A 26244-nucleotide genomic window follows, 5' to 3' on the forward strand; every position below is an offset into this window, starting at 1 on the left:
AGTAGGAAAAGGATTTGCTTGTGCTAGGACAGGCAGGAGTAACTCAAGGGATCTTGGTGGCTAGCTAGGACCCTGTTCAGCAGCAGGAAGACGAAAGCTGAAGGTAACCTGCACTTGTGAGAGCCGATCTCCCCAGGGTCACCTGCCCGCCCCTGGATGCAGACGTACCTGCTAGGAGATGGAGTCTTGACCTGCCAGAGGTGTCCCCAAACGTGGGACCCACGGCTGTGATCAAAGTGGACCCTGGTGTTTCTACAAGAAAAAGGCACTCGGCTGTGGACAATTGCTGAAGACCGTTTAAACCCGACACCAGTCGACCACTGGCAACTGACCTGCAGTGGACTCCACTGGAACAGGGGTGATCGAGTCCTGAGGCCGAAGCCAACAACAGAAGTATGTGGACCCCAGGGTGGCCTCAGGAACACTCGCCACATCTCTTCAACAGCTCCATCCTCTTCAGCATATTTGGCGTCTTCTCAGCATCCTGCATCACCAGCACCAGGACCACTTCTTTGCTGGAACCGCGATACTGGTGAAATCTTCAGTGAGGACTTTGAGACTGCTGGACCCGAAAGGTAAGTGTCTCCCTCAACATAAGTGGTCCCTGTTGCTCAGTCCAAGAGAGGACTGTTAGTTTTGCTAGCCACTTGGCTGCAGGACTGCGACACCGATTACAAAGATCTAGTGGAACTTCAAATAATTTACTTAACTTTTAAAAATCATACCACTGGTTCCTCTCAATAGATTTAAGCTGCTTTGGTATCTAATTTAGGATAAAAATGCACTCAATTTTTATAAATTGGTGTTGGATTTTTATTGTGTTGTGTTTCTTACTTACCTATTGTTTTGGTACTTCTAAATGCTTTACAGTTGTTTCTTTGACCAAGTCTGACTGCTGTTTGCCACGGATGCCCAGGAGTGAACTGAAGGATTTATTAAGGAAACTGAACTGGACCTGATAGAGATTCTGACATTATTTCATGGTGAGTCTCTCTACCACAGCACATCTTAATCCACTGTGTTACAAAGCATAACTCAGTTTCCACGATTAGCCAAATAACCAACACCCTGATTGTCCAATCGGTCCATAATTATGTGGCATCAGCATAAGATAAGGTTTTACAGAAAAAATTAGCTCATTATAAAAGAGAGATAAAAATGTACTTGTTAAAATGCATGGGACACAGGGAGGATCCCTGGGGCACTCCCAGTGAAACACTGCGCAAATTACTGACTGAATTTGGTCTTTCAAAAAATGATGCAACCTAATAGAGGTCCATGCCCTGGATAGCAACCTTTTCAAATGATTTAGGAGCATGGAATGGTCCACCGTATCAACGACTGTCCTTTCCTTTCATCGGTTAACTGTTGGTTTTGGACACATGCTTGGTGATGAGTGCAATGGAGACACATCGTGGTGATCTCCTCTGTAAAGTAAAGTGAAGTCCACATTTGTAAAGCGCACAATCACCCGTAAGGGTCTCTAGGCTGTGGAAAAGTAAATTTTGCCATGTTCTGTGTCCCTACGTGTCATCCATCATATGATATGTGTGCATGATTAAATATGCATATGCATTCCCCATGTCTGATTAATGACGCAATTACAGTTGTGTCCCCCTCTAGTATGCCAGTTTCCAGTCCTCGTGAATACTACGAATATCAGGCCTATGTAAAGCTACGTTGCCACGTTTCTCAGTGTGCACGTTATTCCATTATAAAGTCCCCGTTTCTAGGCCTCAAAAGGGCCCGGACACCAGATTCAGCTCCTGTCTCCTGAAGCCTCGCTGAGGAGGGATACAGCCCCCACCTGTATCCTCGACCCTTCACTTACTTCCTGCCTCGCAGTGCCCGGTCCAGCCTGGCTCAGTCTCTGAGTCTGCCAAGAATGTTATAGTTCCAGTTATCAGTTCAGTCCTCCTTCTCTGCATTCCTAAGCTACTGAACTGCATCAATAGTTTCCGTCATTGTCTAGCCTTCACGTCTCCACGTTAGAGAAATACTGCATTTAATGGTCATTTCATATTCTTCATATTCTTCATCACGCACTACATGTAGAATAATGCATGGTCCAGTCTTAGAATCAAGTTAGCCTTTCCCCTCCTAACTTCTAGTTCCTATCAACATGTTCCCTAAACATCAGATACTAGATAGGGTTTAGGTACATGTCGCTCCGACCCTCCAGACTTCAGTCTCTGCTCCTAGCACAGAGTTCATAGCCCCCAGCTTCTCCTAGTAATACGTCATTGCCAGTTTGCGCGCACCATTAGGTTAGAGGTCCCGGCTCCTCAGGTAGCCCCCTCCATGGTTTCCGCCCCATTCATGACATATTCTGTTACGTTTGCATCACATGTCTATGTATACGCCCTGTTACACCTTCTTCTCACCCTTATCTTTCGCGACTGCTACGCGTCACACCTACTGCTCCACCCACTGCTACGCCCACTGCAATGTAATGCTATGTGTTTGCGTTATGTATATATGCTCATGTATTGTTATTAAAAGTTAGAGCTAGCCATTCCAGATCCGGTCCCCGGCAGCTGCCGGGCCACGCTAGTCCAATCCGGCCCCCCTGCTGGGCCCTGTCATCCTATTCCTATGCAGGTTGTCCTGTTCCTGTCCTTATGCTATATTAAACCTGCAAAACTCCTACTACCTCGAATCTTGACTCTTATTTATTGAGCTATCTGTTATGTTATATGTCTAGTCAAAAAGAGAGGTATTATTTATTTATTTACCACATAATGGCGCCCGAACAGGGACTTGCCCTTTCCCCACGCGTCGGTGAAGCCACGCCGACCCCCTGACCCTCTGCAGTCGTGACGGAACTCCTCTGCGCAGTGGCAGATATTTCTGCTCAAGTATCCCTCAGGCCCACGGAGGAGACGGAGGAGGCGGTCCAGCATCCAGACGAGACGGTGGAGGAACGCGGCGAGTCCCGACCAGAGCCCAAGCCAAGAGTCCAAGGTCCGAGGTATCCGGAGGTCCACCCGTAACTGAAGTCCGAAGTCCGAAGTTCGGCGTCCGTCGTCGTAGCAGTCCAGTCTGAGGCCTTCCGTTCTTGCTGCCCGGTGAGTACCGTTACTGGGGTGGTATCTAGACAGGGTCAATTTAAATTGACTCTGGTCTGTGGGTTGGTGGTACACAGTCCCACAAACGAAGTGTCCACTTCGGTGGATGCGGGTCCTGACGTGTCTCTTTATGAGACCGGTAAGTTTCGTACTGTTTCAGCAGTGCATCTAGTTTCTGTTCTAGTCAGTTTCTGTTCTCGAGAAAATTTATGTGTTCTGTTCTCAGTATTTCCAGGTAGTATTCTGTTCGAACTGTTATTTTAAATGTTTTTCATGTATTTCAATGTTGTGGTATGAATGGGGAATAAGTATCGTGTTCATTGTGTATTGTATTGTGTCTAGATTACAGTTCAGTCATGCCCATATTTTCCAAGTTACGTCAGTTAAAAACTAGAAAGGGTCTGCTGGAAGCAGCAGTTCCCGTCCCGCCCAGGGACAGTCCAGGTCACTTTATGTATCAGAAACATGGCATAAGTGCCATATTGTATCTAGATTTATGGGTAGAGTATACCAAACAGTTAGAAGAAAAGTATAGATGGCCCGTATCGGGTACATGGGATGCCGAATGCATCATGCGAGTAGAAGAAGCATTATGGAAAAAGAAAGCCAGACAGTCACAGAAAGATGCCATCGAGTTATGGCGCAAAGAAGCCCATAAAAGAACTGAAAAAGAAATCAGAAAGTCAGAATTAAGTAGAGAATCCTTAGAGCGAGCCCAAGAAAAAGAATTAATCGAGATAGGTGAACAAGTCAAAACTGAACAGAGAGACAGACAGAGGAATGCCCTTATTAAGGGTATGTATCCTCTTCTTGCCGAGGGTTTGCCAAAAGCGACCCCGGAGGCATCCAGTAATTTCCCGCCACCACTAGTTCCGACCAAGCTACGTCACAAACCGACCGCAGCTGATATTTTTATTTCGTCCTATCTGGACGACACAGTCCCTGAATATGCAGATCCTGTTCGCGCTCCGCCAGTCCCTGTAAATCAGGCACATCCTGCTCCTCCAGACACCGGGGCACCCCATGCAGTACCTGCTACGGTACCCCCGGTCCAGCCAGCATTTCAATTTCCCGCTCCGCCACGAAGAATATCAGTCGACGATTCTAGTCTAGGGGCCGCAGGAGGAGGTCCTCCTCAAACCCCGCCGCCACGCAAGCGTTTATCAGCACTCGAATTACATGCTCAAGCATCACAGCGTACTCCCAAGAGTAATAAGTCTGTTGCAGAAATCAGGCAAGCCCTTGGCGAATGTGCCTATGACCCAGTCCCAGGCGAGAATAATATGGTTTTATATTCAGTACGCGTAAGGAGGGTGACCGAGTATCTAGTCACCCTACCCAATATGAAAGAAGATCTAGACAGAATATATCGTTTCATCCGTACAGGGGATGATCCAGAAAGTATTAGTGATGCCATGTCTCAAAGGAAAGCTGAGATCCAGCGTATGATATTAAAGTTTTTAATTAACTGTCTAATAAGAGAACAAGATTACCCGTCTAAAGATCCGGCCGAAATGAAAACCCTGACAAAGTGGAGTGATAATATAGCCGAGGGTAAGCACAATACCATTAGTGCCATGGAGAGTATGTACAAGAAAATCCGTAGAGAAATAATAAAGATACACGAACAACGTAAAGCAGCACAAGTAAGCGAGAAAGAAAGTAACTCTGATACTGAAGGGGTAGAGGACGAGAATCCCGCCAGAATAGCGTATGTAGGAAAATCTAGATTTCCAGATCGCCATTTACGCCTAGAACGCAAGTCAATTTTCCATCATTCAGCACCAGAACAAGGTTCCCTAGAACAAGTATTCCAAGCTACCGATCACATTTTGAAATCACGAATCGGTTACAGTGAGTTAAGTACCATGCATGAACAGGAACTAGCCCGATCAGCAGTCCGATGGATTACTGATTCTACCACTTTTCCAGACGAGATAGTGGCACAAATGTTTCTGAAATTGCCCCCAGCCGAGCAACGACTGGTGGGTATGTATATGATCCAACACCTCATTACTTTGTATGAGGGTCAGCATTCCGATCCAGGTCCGTTACACGATATCCTGAACGAGTTACTCCAGTATAGATGGAGAGGTCTAGGTACCGACTTAATTAGTGTTATTCTAGAACAGCGCCACAAATATAGAACGTTTCTGAACCCGCATTTTGTTCATGTCTCACCCCCAGAAAGTAAACCCTTTTACATAGAAAGACAGAACCCGTTACGAGAAGTGCATCCAGTTAAGACAGAGGACGGTGAAATGCAACGAGTGTTTGTTTATACCCCGATTACAAAGATGGAACTCCTCGAAATGAAGAAATTAATTCCCTGTCATGACAAAGATCCAGCAGGGTTCCATAGAGAATTAAAAGACATGCTCCGTATGGGAGAATACACTTACCCAGATATCATTAAAATGTTAAAGGTCCTGTTGCCCGCAGGGGTGTATGAAAAGCTAAAGGAAAAAGAATGGGAGGTGGGAGAGAAAAAGATAGATTGGGCAGTTCTAGAAGCAGAAGATAAGTCACGTGTACCAGGTACCGGTCTAGGAGAGAAATGTAAAGAATTACCAGAATTATTGATTCAAGTTTTACCCAGATTATTAACAACGAAAAAGGAAGACTGGGATGCAATCTCAGCCTGTAAACAGAAACAAGAAGAAGACATTAGTGATTTTTATTCTAGGTTCGAAAAATGCTTTAGCATCAATAGTGGTCTCAAGACAAGTAGCGAGTCATACCCTCATCTCTTTGTTACTAAATTAGTCGAGAATTCAAGTCTACAAGTTAAAAATCGAGTCTTGAAAGTCGAAAGTACCTGGCAAGCTAATACCCCGTCCCAGATGTTGCAGATGCTCCAGTACCACCAGAATAGAATCAGGGAAGAGCAAGAACATGAGATAAAACGTATGAAAGACACGAAAATGAAAGTACTAGTTGCACAATCTGTTCCTCAAGACAATCAGAAGAGGGGTCCGAATCAAGTCAGTCATCCTGCAGCTCCCGTTAAAGGGAACTGCAACTATTGTAAACAGCCAGGTCATTTTATAAATGAGTGTGCAGTTCTGAAACACAACATAGCTACTGGTAAGACTAAGGAAAGACCACGTCCGCCTAGACAAGAGCAAGTTTCACAGACTCCTCAGCCACAGAATGCACAACAGACAGTTACCGCACCGCAGCCTATCGCTGCAACACAGCATGTTACATCGCAGATGTACCAGTATGCACAGTCTGAGTATCCAGAGTACCAGCAGTATTCATGAAACAGCCTAGAGAGGGAGGTAGGCTTGCCTCTCATCGAGATACCTGTAGATCAAGAAGGTCCCTATGTTCACAGTCAAGTATTAGGGAAAGACAGAAAGTTTTTGATTGATACAGGGGCAAGTAGGACCACAATTAGTCACGCCGAAGTTCCAGGGGCTCCGCTCTCAGGCTCAAGAAATGTTTCCCTTGGATTTTCAGGAAAACCTATCGTAAATGAGATTTCAAAGCCAGTTACTCTAGAAGTAGGTCCATTGTCCCGCACTACTGATCTGTTGCTTACTAAGTCATGTCCAGAAAATCTATTAGGCATTAAAACACTGAAAGAGTTAGGTGCAGTTATATGCTGTTCCCCAGAGGGAATACGATTGTTCCTACGTGATTTCAAGGGTCACTATGTATTACGAGATTTTGATTCAAGACTGTCTAATGTTCCGCAGCATTTATGGGCGCAAGGTCCAACTGATGTAGGTTACATGCAAATCACACCCCATCGTGTGACTCTCAAACCAGGTGTAGTGTTACCACGAATCAGACAGTATAGACTGCCACCTGAGGCTGTAGCAGCCTTATCCAAAATTATTGACGAGCTCATCGCTCAAGGAGTGGTTGTGGAAACTGACTCCAATGTATGTAATTCTCCGATCATTCCAGTCATGAAACGTACTGATCCAAATGCACCCCCAGTATATCGATTAGTGATTGACCTACGAGAGCTTAATAAGTGTATTATTCCGCAGTACCCAGTTGTTCCAGACATCTCTTCCCTATTGACAGCCATTGATTCCGAAGCCATGTTCTTTACTGTAATCGACCTCAAGAACGCATTTTTTAGTGTTCCAATTCATCCAGACAGCCAGTTTCTTTTCGGATTCTGTTTAAATGGAAGGAGCTATATGTTCACACGCGCTCCTCAAGGTTTCACAGAAAGTCCTAGTATTTACAGTCAAGCACTCAAGAGACAACTTGATAATGTCCACATGCCAACTGACACTGCCCTGCTCCAGTATGTCGATGATCTACTGATCACAGCCCGTTCTGAACGTGATTGCGAGCGAGCGTCACTTACGGTTCTGTATTTCCTGGCCGAGATGGGGCACAAGGTGTCCCCTTCGAAGCTTCAATTCTGTGTCCAGCAAGTGGTATACTTAGGACACTTACTGTCCAAGAGGGGTAGGCAGTTGACACCAGACCGTATCCAGTTAATAGCGAGTCTTCCTCAGCCCAAGACCCAGAAGGAGGTACGTGCCTTTATCGGCCTTACTTCTTATTGTAGACAATGGATTCCTCAGTATGCATTTCTAGCCAAGCCACTGATACAGTTAACGACACAGGAGGCAGCCGCACCGACTGTCCTCCCTTGGACATCTGAACATACATTTAGTTTCAACGAGTTAAAGAAAGCTTTATGCCAGGCTCCAGTTCTAGCCACACCGAACTACAGTAAGCCTTTTACACTTTTCGTCACAGAACGTGAAGGTACAGCATTATCTGTTCTTACACAAGATCAAGCAGGACAAAACAAGCCCTGTGCTTATTTTTCGAGCACATTAGATCCAGTCGCCCAGGCGTTGCCTGCGTGCCTCAAGTCAGTTGCAGCCACAGCACTAGCTATCAGACAAAGTGATTCCATAGTTTTAGGACACTCTTTGACAGTACAAGTCCCACACTCCGTGGAAGTTCTTCTGAACCGAACACAAACTCAGCACTTGACAATTGCACGTTTAACAGGTTATGAATTGACACTGTTCCAGCCACACATAGAAATCAGACGCTGCAACATTTTAAATCCTGCTACACTGTTACCATCAGTTAATTCAAATCCAGCCACACATGATTGCGTGGAAGTAGTTAACATTACGACAAAGCCAAGACAAGATCTGACAGATACTCCGTTACCAGACCCCGACCTGACACTTTATGTGGATGGTTCATGTATGAGAACTAGTACAGGAAAACTAGTAGCCGCGTATGCAGTGACTACTGACACTGAAGTTATTAAGACACACCGTATTGACACGCTGTCCGCTCAAGCAGCAGAGCTAGTTGCTCTGACACAAGCCTGCATACACGCCAAGAACCTGAAAGTTAATGTTTACACAGATTCACGCTACGCATTCGGAGTCGTACACGACTTTGGAGTGCTCTGGCAGGAGAGAGGTTTCATGACTTCTCATGGAACCAAGATTCAGCATGGTCTCCTTATTCAAGTTCTGTTAGATGCCATACATTTACCGACATCCATTGCCATCATGAAGTGCAAAGCACATACGAAAGTCACTGACATTATTTCCCAAGGTAATGATCTAGCAGATCGCACAGCCAAGCTTACAGCACAGACTCTAGACATTCAAGTTAATCAGACACATACTCCAGATCCGACTACATGTATGACAGTTAAGGACCCTACTCAAGATGTCATAGATATCCAGTTACATGCTACTCCCGATGAAATCAAGAAATGGTCCGAACAAGGAGGGGTCCAGACAGATCAAGGATGGGTAACGAAGGGTAGAACCGCATGGTTTCTCCCCGACTCTATGGTTCAAGTCATTATTAATACCGCACATAGTCCAGCACATCTAGGGGAAAAAGCTATGTTAGACAGTATCCAGAACATTTGGTTCAACAAGCATTTACGAGCTGCAGCCAAGCAGAAAGTCCGTACCTGTATGATATGTTGTCAGTTTAATCCAGGTAAAAGTGTCCCGGTGGAACAAGGTGGTTTCCAGCCCCCTGACCACCCTTTTGAAGTCCTCCAGATGGATTATATTCAGATGGAGCGATGTCGAGGTTTCAAGTATGTCCTTGTAGTTGTATGCGCTTTGTCCAGGTGGACAGAAGCATATCCAGTCCCAGATTACACAGCCACGACCACTGCCAAGCAGTTGGTTCGTGAATTCTTCCCTCGTTATGGACTCCCTAGAGTCGTATATTCTGATAACGGCCAGCCATTCTCATCTGAACTCATGAAGCATGTTTCCCTTTTGCTAGGGTACCAGTGGAAGTTCCATTGTGTACGCCATCCTGAAGCAGCCGGTCTCGTAGAGAGACATAACCAGACTCTGAAAATCCGTATTGCAAAAGTGTGTAAAGAAAAAGGTGTGGACTGGCTAGTAGCTCTGCCAGTCGCTTTATTTTATATGCGCATGGTCGCACATTCCAGATCAGGTCTGTCCCCGTACGAGGTCGTTTTCGGCCGCCCCCCTAACATGTGGGGTACTCCTAGACCCCGAAGTATTACCGATGTTTCAAGTAATATGCTGACAGATTACCTAGCTTCCTTGATGTCTGCCCTCAACTCATGTCGTTCACAGGTTGCCGCCGCATTTCCAGACAATACCGAGGTGGCACCGCATGAAATCGTTCCAGGATCCATGGTGATGGTCAGCAACTTTGACAGATCAAGTCCGCTGGAGCCTCGATGGAAAGAGCCCCGACAGGTCCTCCTCACTACCCGTACAGCCGTGAAGTTGGAAGGACGCAAAGGCTGGGTACACCTTTCTCATATTAAACTTTTTAATGGACTGAAACCCGCCTTAAAGAACATTTCCCAGGATTCAAAGGATTGCCAGAATATTGTTCTCAAGGACTGTCCCGCAAATGACATTGCTACAACCCCTCCCCTGTTAGAGAAAACTCCGCAGCAGGAGTATAAACAGAAATTAAGGTCTAGTAAAATAAGTCAGCCAGTTTGATTGTCTAAGTCCTCCCCTAGGTGAAACGGTTAGACTGTTTCTGACATGAATAAAATAGACCCCCATAGTGAGAGAGTCAGTCAAAACTCAATCCGATGTATCGTTTTTCTATGTTTCATATTGTTTCTCAGCATTCTGATTTCCTGCACCAGTTATGCATTTTATCTGTGTTTCTCAGTTTCACATGTAAATAAGTCTTCTAATGTTACAGCAGAGCACACGTTTAGTGATCTGCCTCCTCATGAACTCTCTTACCGCCTCGCTATGCGTAATAACTCCTTTATCCGTATGTTACATTACTCACACCAGACCAGCAATACCACTAATTGTTGGGTGTGTGGTCGACTCCCCCCTTTCCAGACACCGAAGGGTGTTCTGCCACTTTTTCCTTATCCATTCTCACATAATGGTTCGTGTGGAGCGTGGTCCACGTTGACGTCATCCTCAACAGATATGTCTTTTCTTAACAGTACATGTTTCCCAGACAAGCAAGGTCTCCCTCACCGAACAGGTTTAGATCTAGAAAATGAAGTGTATAATTTAGGTAATTATTCGTCGAATTTCATGGTCTTGAATGTTCAGTCTGATACTACTCCAGACTTACCTGCTATTTCAGTACTACCAGTCAAAGGCGAATTATGTGTCCGAAATAATGGTTCTGTACATGTAGGACATAGTGATTGTACTACTATTGTCAAGTATAGTGACAGTGGGAAATCTATTTTCAAAGCTTCACGTCATTCATATTTTATTTGTGGTCAGACCGCATATGTTCGTCTGCCCCTCGATTGGGAGGGAACCTGTTACATTGCCTTCCTACTGCCACCTGTTTTTCTAGCCCCATCTGATTATCATAGAAACACACATCTAGTACACATTAGACATAGAAGGGAGATCGAGTCCCCGATTGTCGATTATACTGAGACTACTCTAGAACAATATACAGATTTCAATAAAGGTTTCTTCTTCTTTATAGGCCCTGTCCAGAATAGTAAGTTAATCCGTAGATTAACCAGAACCCTTGAAGCTGTAATAAATGAGACTGCCTCTGCTCTAGGTAACTTAACCGAAGAGCAATCTGCTATGAGATTTGTAGTTTTGCAAAATCGTCTCGTCCTTGACGTCATACTGGCCGATAGGGGCGGGGCCTGTAGAGTCATCGGATCTAGTTGCTGCATTTTCATTCCAAATAACGCGCCGTCTGTCTATTCAGCTATAACCAGACTCCATAAAATTGCCCATCTGTTACACCAAGATCCAGGCACCTGGACATGGTCCGGTTGGTTCTGGAATATAATTTCCGCCTGGGGATGGAAAGTCTTGTCCTTTCTAGGTATTGCAGTAGCGATCATATTTAGCTGCTGCCTCTGTATACAATGTGGCCCTGCGATTTGCGGCATTTGTGCTACCTCTTGTATTCCTAGTCCCAAGCCCAGTTCTAAATCCCGTTCCAGGATAATTCGAGACGAGCAAATGATACTGTATGAAATGATAGATGGTATCATGAATATTGATGTTTCCTGATGGAAACGTAGTGACAAGGAGGGAATGTGGAAAAGTAAATTTTGCCATGTTCTGTGTCCCTACGTGTCATCCATCATATGATATGTGTGCATGATTAAATATGCATATGCATTCCCCATGTCTGATTAATGACGCAATTACAGTTGTGTCCCCCTCTAGTATGCCAGTTTCCAGTCCTCGTGAATACTACGAATATCAGGCCTATGTAAAGCTACGTTGCCACGTTTCTCAGTGTGCACGTTATTCCATTATAAAGTCCCCGTTTCTAGGCCTCAAAAGGGCCCGGACACCAGATTCAGCTCCTGTCTCCTGAAGCCTCGCTGAGGAGGGATACAGCCCCCACCTGTATCCTCGACCCTTCACTTACTTCCTGCCTCGCAGTGCCCGGTCCAGCCTGGCTCAGTCTCTGAGTCTGCCAAGAATATGTTATAGTTCCAGTTATCAGTTCAGTCCTCCTTCTCTGCATTCCTAAGCTACTGAACTGCATCAATAGTTTCCGTCATTGTCTAGCCTTCACGTCTCCACGTTAGAGAAATACTGCATTTAATGGTCATTTCATATTCTTCATATTCTTCATCACGCACTACATGTAGAATAATGCATGGTCCAGTCTTAGAATCAAGTTAGCCTTTCCCCTCCTAACTTCTAGTTCCTATCAACATGTTCCCTAAACATCAGATACTAGATAGGGTTTAGGTACATGTCGCTCCGACCCTCCAGACTTCAGTCTCTGCTCCTAGCACAGAGTTCATAGCCCCCAGCTTCTCCTAGTAATACGTCATTGCCAGTTTGCGCGCACCATTAGGTTAGAGGTCCCGGCTCCTCAGGTAGCCCCCTCCATGGTTTCCGCCCCATTCATGACATATTCTGTTACGTTTGCATCACATGTCTATGTATACGCCCTGTTACACCTTCTTCTCACCCTTATCTTTCGCGACTGCTACGCGTCACACCTACTGCTCCACCCACTGCTACGCCCACTGCAATGTAATGCTATGTGTTTGCGTTATGTATATATGCTCATGTATTGTTATTAAGTTAGAGCTAGCCATTCCAGATCCGGTCCCCGGCAGCTGCCGGGCCACGCTAGTCCAATCCGGCCCCCCTGCTGGGCCCTGTCATCCTATTCCTATGCAGGTTGTCCTGTTCCTGTCCTTATGCTATATTAAACCTGCAAAACTCCTACTACCTCGAATCTTGACTCTTATTTATTGAGCTATCTGTTATGTTATATGTCTAGTCAAAAAGAGAGGTATTATTTATTTATTTACCACAAGGCGCTGGGGGGCCGTCGGGGAGATTAAGCGAGCTATTGCCCAGAGTCGCATGGTGCTGGGCTAACCTGCCGCCGGAGCCGGGGATCGAACCGTGGTCCCCAGATTCCAGCGTCAGTCGCCCTGGCCGCGGCGCCACACCTCTGTGGAATTCTTATTTGGTGGCTCCTTTAATGAAGGTGAACGTGTGTTTATATGAACAGCGGAACTAAACGTTGCAGCAAACTTGTGCCCTTTGTTGAATGTGATGTTACTCCCCTCAGAAGATAGTAGCGTTCCCTACTCAAGCAAAGTTTACAAGATGCCTTGTCTGCCTATTCCATTGCCTTTTCAAAATTGTATCTGGTGTGGTTACTTGGAGGACTCTTCTTTGCCCTGGAAAAAGATGTCACTGAACTGTGACCCTGCATAACGTCTTGGCTCATGAACTACATGACTTTTAAAAACTTCTCCCAGTTGGACTTGATGTAGCAAATGTGTTATAGCAGCAAAGTGCTAGCATCTGCACCTCAATGGACTATAGAAAAGCATGTGTCTTGGTGAGAATTCTTCCAGGTGAAGAGAGGACGACAGTTTTGTTGTCCTAAGAAGGATGTCGGATATTAGCGGGAACATGCATGCTGAAGTATGTTAATCAATGATTGCAAGTTACAAAGTTGTTTGCCAACGTTTTCAAATGGGAATATTATTGAAACGTCTTCCCTACAGAGGCACAGTGAATAGCTCCATCCAAAGACTACATCACTAAAATAGCGAACCTAAGTTTACCAGACTTAACCTCAGCAGTAACAATGTTTTGCAATTTCTTAAAGGACATTTATCAATCAGTACTCAAGAATGATGACCCGCCCTCTCACTCAGCTGTTCAAAGCAGCATATGGAAAATTGCCAGTGCCTCAATTTTCTTACTCCTGTTTTTATTTTGTGTCTACTGAAAAAAACAACACAAAGGCAGTATTTCTATGATCCAGATATCCACCCTTCCTTGAGTAAATGTGAAGGGACGTCGTTGATAAGACAGAATGATGAGTTCTTCCATGATCAAATACACCAAACACTGATCAAACATCTATTTGGAGAGAATCAGGCAGGAAGCTCTTTTTAGTTACTCAATAGCAACAAGCGGAGGGGTCCAACAAAATCCATTTTGGCTGGGCATCTCGCACATAAAAAGACAGAGAAATCGATACATTTAAATGCACTTTGAAGTAGACTTGTAGCTCGTGTGGGTTTTATGTTCCAGTTGTGATGTTTGAATAAGACCATAGGCTGTTCATGAGCTCAGCTAAGATGGTTATGCTCTTTACCAGTCCCTCAAACGTAGCATATACCCACTACGCATCTTATCACCTACCTACACAAAGTGCCATTAGAAGGAGTTATTGACATAGGCTGTTGTCATCTTTGTGTGAGGTACTACATTCATTTCTCAATTCCTGAAAGAAATTAACTTGCTTCGAGTAGAGCCGTGTTGTTGTGTTAATTTCTATATGATTCCTGCTGCTACTCTTAAGTTTTCCTTCATCCGAGGTCAAGCTGCTGCTAAAACATAGACGCTAAACATAGGGGCGAAATTTCAGCATGTAAGCCTAATGCTGAAACTTCATTGTCCTTTTCTAGCGACCATGAATGGTCAGGGCCACTTTAAGCTTGTTACAGAAAAGGAGGACCAACTTATGTGTTTTTCTAAATTATGTGGCAATTGAAAGGTTTTACGAAAGGCAAAGAAAGGCAGAGAAGGCAGTTAACTCTCGGCAATTATAATGAACCTATTTAAGCATTTATAAAATGCATTAAAAACTCATCTACTCTGTTGGAAATATCCAGGTATGTTGAAAAAAAGGTTGTACTTATTCAGCGCATCCCACTCAAAATGTGATTTAATGAAAATTCTAACACGGGAAATCCGTTTTGTTATCACTGTCCTGTCTTCTTCTAAGAGTGCGGTACTTTGTGTATGATATACAGTGTTGTGCTTAGTAGATAATAAGCGTACATGTCCACTTTTTTGTAATAAAAGGTGTACATCTTTTTTTCTGTGCGCCATCGTTAAAATTGGTGTTCAATTTTGGTTATGTCTATGCACTTTATAGGGTGTGAGCAAGGGCCTGTTTTCATTTAAAAAAAGCCACTGTGCAGAACATTTTATTATATACATAGCCCACTATGATGCGTTTTAAGATTCATACATCAAAGAATAACGTGAGAGGCTTCATTTTTGGGAGTCTTCTAAAGCCTGACTTACTTCTTGAAACTTCTGCATTCAGATTGTCTCTCATTATTCCTTGAACAGCTTTTTCTTATGTCTTAGTGCTCCTATTAGGAAACTAGCAACTCCAAAACAGATCAGGGGCGAAGGCAGCATTTGTAGGTAAATCAGGGCAGGCGCCACTTGTGCAAAATTACAATTCCTTAAAAGCGGAAAGATGTATTTTTTCAGCAAGTTACTGTAAAAATACAAAAAAATGTAAGGCATCTCGTTCTGAAAAATGTTCGCAGGAACAAGGCTTTATAGCACATGGCTTTGAGAAACCTCTGGGATTAGCTAGACACCAATGAATTAAATTAAACCTAAATCTAGTTAAGAGAAAGCGGTGGTGGGGATTGTTAATATAGGACCAGTAGGGTTGCCCTGAGGGCCCTGGACTCCATATTATGTATTGCTTTAATGTGGGCTTGATAAGTTCCTTACCTTCCCTTTCCCCGTCCTCCGAGCCAGGACCAAATATTGAATATATCTCAACTCACTAGGGCACAGCTGCCTGCGGAGCGCCCTAAACTCTTTAGCTGCCCTAGGACGTAACCCAGCCATGGAATGTTCAAAGCCCCCCTCAAGCCTCAGACAGCCCTCTTGAACAAGCTGATTCAAGGTAGAAGTGGTGCGAGCCCAAATTTTCAGCCACCACGTTAAAGGAACCAGTGTGATGAGGTCAGAAATGTAACCCTGACCTAGCTCCTCATGTACCATAAAAGACGGGGTACAGGAGGGTGCTTCTAGAAGTCTGCGAAGAACTTTATTCTCAGATACCTGCAGTTCGCCAACTAGGTGGCCATGGGTATGCATTTATCGTTATAAACCTTGATTAGGCAATACATTCAAGTCAAGTGTTTGAGTGAGGGTCTTGAAGTAACACCTTGGAGTGAGCTTCATTTGTCTGCTGCTTGTTTGGTTATATTGTTCCGTCTCCGATTGCCTGATGAGCTGAAGCCTTTGGTGTCCTGTGAGGGAACAGCCTATTAGAATCCTTACCCCCATTCACTCGATCAGCAAGCCACCAGTTGTATTTTCTCTTGCAGCACCACACTCAATTGGGTACAGGGTGGAAAGGATCTAGTTAATCGTTGTTCTGGGAACATGGCAGTTGTACGGACTCCTTGGTGAGGGGGGAGATTTATACTTGTTGTCCATTACATCATAGTGGGTCCCATCTGAATTACCTCCTATGTGGATGATTTACTCGACGCACCCTCACAGCAAGACAGCAGCATTAGTTTAGACAATGGACTACTGTCCACTGCGAACAGTACCCTTTCTGCCAAACTGAAGGTCAATCTGCCTGTTTAACTGACAGGTGTACCTTCAGTATGGCAGTGGCTGAGACTTCTCAGTCTGTCGCTGACCTACCCCTCTGACAGCCTTATGGAGTAAGGGCCATTGATGGTTTGGCCATTAGACCGCCTGCCCAGTTCACAGTGGTTGACTAAATGACCAGTTTCTATTCTCCCTTACCGCTCTGGCGGTAAGGGGCAGTTAAAACAGTTTAACGACCCCCATAATGTGTGGGTCATCCGTTTTTGTAATTTTCAAAAACAAAATCGCTCTTAGGGATTTTGTTTTTGAAAAAACCAACACATGTAAGAAAATGTGACACTGTGCTGTTGTTTTGACGGTACCATCCGTCAAACTTTTAATACATTGACAGGTACCACCATGACGACACTTTCTGTCAGCCTTACCTCTGCCCATCAAATTGCAAATCTGCCCTTTAATTTCCTGTAAGGACTTCAGTGCTTATCCACTATGTCTGGTTGGTGACACTCGCTACATTGCTTGATGTTATAAAGTTGCAAGTGGTACTTCATAGAGGGGGATTCATCTAGTGGCCTGTTGCATTTTTAGCTCCTGCCCATGCTGTGACTGATTATCCCTGTTCCTGGATAAAGAGTGTTATTATCTTGGGGATACTGGGAAGGGATTTCATACTTGGGGGGTAGGGTCACCTTGCTACATCTTACTACCAGTCTACTCTACCAGCACTGACAAACCTATTTGTCGATATACTGCTTGCCCCTTTCTCAACCCCCCCACAGCTCCAGTCAAAATGTTTTTCACTACACAATGCCAAAATTGTTGGTCTTATCAATGCATATTTTTTTGTTCTAGAATTATAAACTGTATCGGCTATAAAGCGATTAGTAATGTATGAGGGAACAAAAAGCTCCCTCTGACTTTGTTGTTTTCATAAACTACCATATTATGTAGTTTGATCTCGTCAACACCCTCTTAATGACTCAAAAGACGTGCTGTTTGCAGTTGCTCAACTGTAATTATGCATACCTGTTTGGCTTGCAAGGTAAATGTTGTTTTTGCTGTCTGACTTCCTGAAAGTGACTCATTGGCATATCTTGCCACGTGCTAAATAGTTGTAAAGCGACGTAAACACTTACGCGATGTTGTCATCTCTGAGAATGAAAACAGTTTTGTTTGTGTTTGACACGTGGCCTTGAAGGCAAGTATGCCATCTAGGGAGCTGTACCTTAAATCTTGTACTAACGACTGCCTGGCACGCCGTTTTGCTTTGCCTGGGGTGTACAGATCACAAACTATTGGCTTTCACGCGCAGCAACAGACATAATACACAGTATTTGGGTGTCATCTGTTATTTCCTGGGGCTGGCCGATTTCGTTGTTGTTTGTTCCTAGTTTTATATATAATCCCTGAAACAAGATGCCACGTAATAATGGACAAAAAAGTATAGAGAGCCGAGGGATGGTGAGTGACAGTAAGCAGATTCAGAGGGGTACCAAAAATATATTTACCTAAACGATGCTATTTTACATCCGACTTTGTAACACCTTGGCTGCCTCTCGGCGCCATGTGAGGCCTTGATGATTGCTTTAGAGCTTGTTGAGCTACACCGGATTGTTTTTAAACCAACACTATTCTCTGTCTCCTTTTGTCTGAGATGGCTGTTTCCTGCTAGTTTTGTTTTAAATTCCGAATCATAATGGAAGATCATTGAAATTGATTGTGTGATACAGGATCATTTTGTGTTCTTTGTTCTTCCCATTTTACAATACACTCTAATACACATATATTTTCTACATTAACCATTATTTTTGTTTTTAACCGCTTGTTCGTCCTTCAGCAAATAAAGTTTTATATTTGTTTTCTAAATATGACCCACAGTTGTTGAGGGCACAGCCAACTAGTTTTTGTTCTAACTCCCTCTGCTGCGATGAGCTCTTTGTGATCACCTTACAAAGCTATAAGCTAATTGTCATTGCAGGTAGTATTAAATGGACATATATAAAGACCTAGAAGGAGAGATATTATTATGTAGCCACAGTACGGTGGGACAGACAGGAATAAGTACATTAACATGAGCCAGTGTCCAATGCTGTTTAGTAGAATGGTATTGTGGAGGACAGTAGGAAGGGCCACTCGGAATGTTCGGTCTTCAATATGCTTTCTTTTAATTTGTTGTGAACAGTTCTTTAATCCAGAGGATCGTTTTTGGTTCACGGTGAACATTGACTTTGTAGGCCGTTACGATGTCCAGCCCTTGAACGGCTTTGAAGCTCATGCACAGGGGTTTGCCCTGAAACAGTATTCTTTACAGACCATGAACTTTGGCTGTCTGGCAAGAGCATTGGGAAGCCAGTCATCAGTCATGCCTTTTCAGTATCCATAACAAAAATATAATTTGGACACTTGAAAGTACCTGTTATGACTTCTAAAAATAGAATTGGGTGTCACATGCTTACTTGAAATGTTTTCTGTGTCCCAAGTAGTTAGGGATGTTGATCTCAACACAGGATCCAGTTGTGGATTTAAGCTTGGCAAACAAATACACTGCTTTTTCAGATGCGATTGGGAGGGAACAATCCCACAGCCATATATTAGGAACCGGGTTCAAACCTTTTATTCTACTCTCTCAGATCTCCTCAGTAGTACTCCAACCCTGTCACTACGGTTAATTTGTGTTGTGAGGAGTCAGAAATAAGTAGTACTTACAAGGTGAATAGTAATTTGTTACGTGGCCTCTGGTACCTAGAATGCAACTCCTTTGGTTGATGTGAAGTGTAGTTTCTAAAATGTTCACTGTAGTACTAAAGCACATGCCTAGATGTGGGTTATTGCTTTATAAACGGATTCAGTAAGTTTGTATTTGAAAAAATAAAATTCAAGTTCCTTATGGTAGGAACGGGATGTGAATGTCTTTGCTTAGGGAAAATTCTTTGATAGCATAATATATATATTTTATATTTTTTCTCTGAAAGTCATTTTTTAGTTTTGTTTTTATTTTTATTATTTGTCTGTTATTGTTGGCTTCACATCGGTAAATGCAATGGGATTCATACCGTTTTGCCCATTCTCTTTCTATGGGGCTTTTTCTGCTCGTCTGCTCAGAATATGCTTTGTAGTCTGATGTTGTTTTTTGTTTTTAAAGGGCACCATTTTCCCCCCACTTCATCAAAGGTAGAACCTTCATAAAAAGTCAACCTGATGGGTCTTTCTTATGAATATTGTGACTGCAACAGGGGATAAACTCCCACCTTCTGCAATGAGGTTAAACACTTTAGCTACACCTTGACCATATATAGACCCCTGTTTTCCATAGGAAAGTATTATACGTCTGTGAGCGATAATGAATTATTGAATTATTCTTTTGCTCCCACTAGTGATTGCCGAGTCTTTTTTAGGTAGACTAAAAGTATTTCTGAATGGTTGACCAGTGTTATAATACGTTTTGAAGTAGCCCCAGAGAGGGGAGGCACTTTGAAGTACCAAGTCTTTCAACACCATTAAGTGCATATTGGTGCTGTTTGATTTGTCTTGGAGATGCACATTTCTTAGTGACTGTAATTTGAATATCAGCTCCAACACAACACTCGATATGTCAACAAATGAATTGACAATTCAATCCTCTGCCAAAAGCTCTTTGTCGTGGCATCTTCCTTCAGTATTGAAGACAGAAAGCAGGATAATAATATTTCTGTGCCTTCTGTCTTCGGTTGTACTGCAAAGAAGTGATTTTTCTTTAACAACTATGCAGTATGACTTAGATTCATGCAGTATTGGCAGGAAAGGGTGATATACATGCTTAGTTTTGCTGAATCCTGTTGTGGATCTTCTTGGATGAAGGTGGGGCAATCTTTCAGATTTTTCTGTAGCGGATTTGGTGTACCTCCTTGGACCTATCTGGGGAACACTGTCCACAAACAGGTACCACTTGATGTCCGCTCATATCCTGATTTGTCTATATCTTTCAGACTCAAAGCTCCAGAGTTTTCCATTCTAAAACTGACATTACCCATGTGCCACTGACCACCTTGTTCCACCTGACCGTGTACCTCCAGCAAAATACCTAATTAGTTCTTTGTGTAATATATACAAAATAATTTAATCTAAAACCTCTTCTAAACTCCTTTAATCAGGAACATTTTAACAACTCAACGTGTGAAAGCAATTCTAATCATGTTTATATGCCAAAATATGTTTACCTCTTGAAACAATTGGTCGACCTACCCCAAAGTATTCTATTGAAGAAAAAATGGAAAAGGTGATCTTCTAAAACTGATATGGTTAGTTATGAGACTGAGAATAGCCTGGAAGTTTCCTCTCACTAGCACCTGAGGATACTTCTATGGCATTATGTGTCTTTCCCATATGAATACAGGAAATATATCAACCAAAAGTATCCACAAATGATCTGGAATTTTTAAATACAAGCATCAGTTGTTCCCCCAAATGAACACTCCAATATCCCTCAAATCTGGAGATGAAGTCTTTTAACAAACTACATTGCAGCCACTTGCTCTATACGACCACTGATTACGTGTGAAATTACTATAGCCTTCACAGGTTAATTGAGCCGATATGATTTCCTAACCGCTCACTTCGGCTACCTTCCCTAGCTCTTACCTTCAAGATAAAGCCATCTGTAAAGCCGGACCCTGTGTGGTCCTATTGCAGTGAACCAATTTCTCCTGTTCACAATTGTACATGAAGGAGTCTATGTCTCTGGCACGGTCTCTGGTTAAGTACTGTGTCATGGGTTTGGGTAGCTTATCAACCAGTTCCATGACTCTGGGTTTGCAACAACAGTATGTTTTGCACCACATGCATTTGAAGCCCTGTTGTTGTGTATAATTAGGCTACCTCTTTTTGCCTTTCCCTAGACTCCCTGCTTCTTTGACCAGCTTGTGTTGAGTTCTTCATCCACCCAGCAGCGTTCAGTTGACTGTAGTGTCATACAGCATGTGTACAATGCAGCCCGAGACTCAGCACTGTGTACAATGCAGCTTGAGACTCCGCACTTGTGGCTGACTTGCAGAGCCTGCAACATCCAAGCTGTGACATGAACAGTGGATTATATCGGTCTTAGTGGACGAATGATGAAAGAATGTAACAATTCCTATTCACCCACAATGAGCCAAATCTCCTAATGCCTACAAATGTTTCAGCATTGTAGAACCAGCAAAGACAATCAAACCATTAGCACATTTTCCCTTCATTTCAAATGGAAAGCTCATGCTATTTAGAAGACTACATCAATACTTATTATATCAAAGGTCTAGTGAATATTCAGGCAGAAAAATTAAGCAGAGTGTTCTCATCCCAGGACTGGTCTCTTAGACCTTCAGTTTTTAGAGCTGTTTACTGCAGGTTCGGGAGACCATCTCTAGATCTATTTGCCTCCCCAGACAATTCGCAACTTCACAGGTTAGTCCCTGCTTCCGGTACACAGGGCTTGGAGGGGTGTATGTCCTGACTGTTCCATGGGTGTATACCTCCCCTCTTATTCCTTTGATAATTCAACTCTTGCTTAGGCTTCAGAAGCCAGAAACAGATCCCATTCTAGTCATTACCCTCAGGCCTTTCAGATCCTGGTTTCACCTCCTTCTGCCCATGACCCTTCATCCAGTTTGGAGAATGTATTTGCTTCCATACATTTCGGAACTTAAGTCTGTCAGTGGGTAAGCCTGCTGTCGTGGTATGGAGATTGAGATGATCAGATTGCAAAATAAGGGAATCACACATCACTTGGCTTCATCTATCTTATCATTTGGGTGTACTTCTACTTTAAGGGTCTGTTCCTGCCACGAGGGATATTACTAGTGTTGGTGCTCTCTGTTAATTTTATTTCTCCTTTTCTTTGAAAACTTTCGTCTGTCCTTCAATTTCTTTGAGGGGGTTTTAAGAGAAGTTTGTCAGGGATTTGCAGGGCTTACATGAGCTTTTAATGCTTTGTTCAGGATTATATATTCTCCAGAATCTTACTAGGTTTTTGTTTTGGATGAAGTTTCTGAGCTCTATTTGTTTTTATTATATATTGTCATGTTGTTAATACATTCACGATGTGTTGCAGCATTAGTGACACTTTTGTGTTGTTTGTCTTATAACTGTCTAATAACTGTTTTCAAGACCAGATTAGTCCTCTTCACCTCACCCTTCTTCCCAGGCTTCAACTTGCTTATTAAAATCAGTAAGCTTGCTAGGACAGCCTGCCCTTTAGAGTGCCCAGCAGTATGGGTAAGGTGTTGGTTTCCAGCATACTGCTGGATTTTATCCTGTCTCAAGATAGTGCTAGTGATCCAGCGGCGTACCAGCAACAGATACTCCAATACCATATACTCACCTGGGTCAATAAACCCTCACTCACAATTTGGGTAAACCTCTAGAGTCAAAGTTTATTACTTTTCATACCTCAAGATTAGTTATTCCTTATTCCTAACCAACCTTTCACTGATTAAAAAGTTATTTCCTCTGGTCGATGGACCATTAGTGGAACTAGTTGATGGCGAAAACTCTATTCTAACTTTACCCTCTAAGCAAAATAACCACAGACTCGGGAACTTTTTAAATCTTTATCTAAATTATTTGCATGTGAACCACTCCAAAGTACAGTACATTCACCATCACTCATAGGAGAGAAAAATTCAATTAATCAAATCATTACCACATACTTCAAACTTGCAATGACTTATGCTCAGAAAGGAGAGGACAGAGCGAAAAGAACATCTGCGAAAACTCGCGAAATTGATAATTACTTAGGATGGTGTGAAGACCAACCGCCTGGCCAAAGGACTGGTAGGGGTCCCCCGGAATAGATCAGTAGACAAAGACTTCAGGACAGGATTCAGGACAGGATAGATGACCTCTCTAACACCGATCACGTTGCACTCCTCTCTGACACGCTCGTCATCCTCGAGATTCTTCTGCGATCTTCTTTCAAAGCCTAATATTTAAGATAGAAGGTTCTGCATTCAGTTCTTAATCAGCATCTCACTGCATCTCTCCGACAGCACCCACGGCTCACAGCATCTCAACATCGACGTCTCCCTAACTAACTACTAAAAAACTACCTCATTTACTCTTTCCTCATGTACCACCCATTAATGTTTCAATATCGTAAAATACTAATTCTGATTGGTCAGGCAAGGGGGGGAATCATCACACCATGCTTACATATCACTCTTTTAAGTTAGCCCTTTGTTAATAAACCCATCCCCTTAATTTTTATGCATGCTTTTATTTTCCCACCCGCATTCACATTACATTCAATACAAATGTATAATTTTATATGTGGTTTTATTCATTCAGGTCGTGTACTGCTGGTTTCCTAGGCTTCAGGGAGGCTGTGGCCTTGAACTCTTCTTGATCCGCACCTAATTTTTCCAGACTAACTTCCACTGGTCATGCACGAAAACCCACATGACATGGCTCACTCCAGACATACCCAAGAGGCCCGAATACGCACTAATAATAAAGTGTGAAAGACAGATGTTACTTTCAAGAATAAATGGTTTCACTGTATGCCACCCTCTTTACTCTAATTCCCGTTACTCATTAATACTTTTCCCCGCATTAGCATTAGTAAAATAGCTTCATTTAGTTTTAGGCAAGCAGATGCAAAGCATGTGAGTTTTCAGGAAGCCATATTAATACCTTCTGTGCAAGAATTTCCCTCCAAGCGACAGCTCGTCATACTGCATAGATGCAGTTAACGCATGCACAATAAAGATTGCCCGTTAGCAGACATTTTAGAAAGCCACTCGAGTTATGTATGTTAGTAAACACATAGACAAGCTTCTCTGACCCTTATTTTAGTTTTACACAATACGTAATTACTACCATGTTAAGAAGTTAAATGAGAGGATTGCTTCCGAGCAAGTCTCTTTTCTACGAGTCCTTGCTCCATCAATCTCCTCTCTGATGGCATTTTGAGCCATCACAAAATTACCCATCCCAATCCGATGCCAACTTTAGCATATCTCAGTTGCTTTTCCTCCTCTTTCGTTCATCTTTTTATACAATTTTTTCTTTATTTTCTCTAGCTGAATCTCTTCATACTTACTTTTCTTTCCCTTTTCATTCACTTCATTCTTCTTTCCTTTGTTTCTGCAACATTTACACCATACCATTATTTTTAGAAGTATTATTGCAATACTAACTAACGGAATGATTATTTGACCTAAAACACGTTTCCCTAAATCATAAAACCAAGTCCCTATTGAAGCAATACTCTTTGTTAATCTTTCCCATACACTGTCAACCTCCAGTGGTTTCAAAAATTCATGAAGTTTTGTTGTAATCTTTATATACCCCCTAATTGCCATGCTTTTATCAGGTATGTAAGTGCAACAATGTTGGACTTTTAACATTCTACAGACTCCGCCCTCTTTTGCCAATAAGATATCAAGAGCAAGTCGATTTTGTAAAACCATAGATCTAACCATTCCAGTATTAATCATCAAGCAACCCCCAGCAGTATCAGTCGAGAGACGATCAACCACTGTTGACAATTGACCAATTCTATGTGAATTTAGAATGACTCCCACTAAAGGTATCAATGCACCAAAAATGTCTCCTATTATTTCCGAAAAACTAGCTCTCTTTCATCGGGTTAGTTAGTTAATGCTTTCATTGCTTCCAGTGATATATTTTTGGAAATACTATGCCAAAGAAGCTACTTCCGTACCACGTGCAGGCAGCTTATAGTAAGCATTATTCCCACACACATAGTAAACCCCAGGAAATACCGGATCAGTACCCCCTTTTAGTCCTCAACCTCCCAGAATTAGGACGTTTTGTTCACATTCAGTGGAACCGATAAATACGTTATTATAATCTGTCTTTAACCCAGTGCTTTCCAAACTTTTCATGTTGGTGACACTTTTTAGACATGGATCCTTTCGCGACACGGTAATTCAGTTTTACTAGCAAACCAAAGGTTTAATTAGCTGCATTTTTAGACATGCATCTTTTTGCGACACAGTAATTCAGTTTTACTAGCAAACCAGAGGTTACATTAACTGCATATAAGCAATAAGGACAAATACATATGTTTCATAGAAATTGTAAATAACAAATGTATGGGGACACAACATATCTCACGAAAACCTTTCATTCGTATTTTTTTAAATGGGCTGACTGACATGAGGTGGGTCAGCAATATGACTGACTGGTAGAGGCAATGACAGTAGGGGGTTAAGGGACTTTGAAGACAAGAGCGACTGACAGGGGCAGTGACAGGAGGCGGGGCAGAGATCCAGGTCTCATTATATACAGGGGTGGGCCAGAGAGACGGGCAGGAGAGGTAGATTCTAACCGGAGGGGTATCCCTGCTAGGAGTTGACGAGGGGTAGTCTTGCAGGATTAATGACAGGAATGCAGAGGCATGCAGGCAACGCAACTATTGCACATAACCAATACTACTAGAATGTGCAAATAAATTAAGCCATGTGTAAATAAAGATGAGCAATCATATAATGGCCGTGCGTTCTGTCTTTGACTTCTTTTTTACATATTGCATCTGGCTGCGGAAAGTTTGGAAAGCACTGCTTTAAGCTATTGATCAAAAATATGGATCAAAAATAGAAATATTTAACCTAGGCGTGTCCGCCTATTCAACAAAATAAATATTATATACCCCCTTTATTCTACGTAGACATCATCCCCAATCACAGCAAATGTCATCTCGGAGTAATGTGGGAGGAGTCTGGCTTCGGTCTCTATGCCCAAACACGGAGGTGGTTAAAGGGACATTCTACCAAATGAAGTTTATAAAAAATATCTGTGTTGAAAACCACGCACTAATACATTTGTGCGTGCCCTTCAGTAATGCAGTGTGCACTGGCCAAATGTAAGACCCAGTAACAAGATCACAAATAGATCGGAACCCTGTA

General features: G+C 42.9%; 1 protein-coding gene across 3 annotated transcripts in view; it reads left to right on the forward strand.

Annotated features, from left to right (window-relative positions):
* The window catches only part of LOC144822711 (ras-related protein Rab-5B-like), a 306529-nt gene that overhangs the window by 45063 nt on the left and 235222 nt on the right, over positions 1-26244 (forward strand). The window contains exon 2 of one of the 3 annotated variants that reach the window (XM_078680519.1): positions 871-983. The exons of the other annotated variants lie outside the window; for them this stretch is intronic. The gene's annotated coding sequence lies outside the window, so the exon portion shown is untranslated. The remainder of the gene's footprint in view (positions 1-870; positions 984-26244) is intronic. 3 annotated transcript variants of the gene reach the window in all.

This window comes from Lissotriton helveticus, chromosome 3_1, assembly GCF_964261635.1.
Source record: "Lissotriton helveticus chromosome 3_1, aLisHel1.1, whole genome shotgun sequence".
NCBI lineage: Eukaryota > Metazoa > Chordata > Amphibia > Caudata > Salamandridae > Lissotriton > Lissotriton helveticus.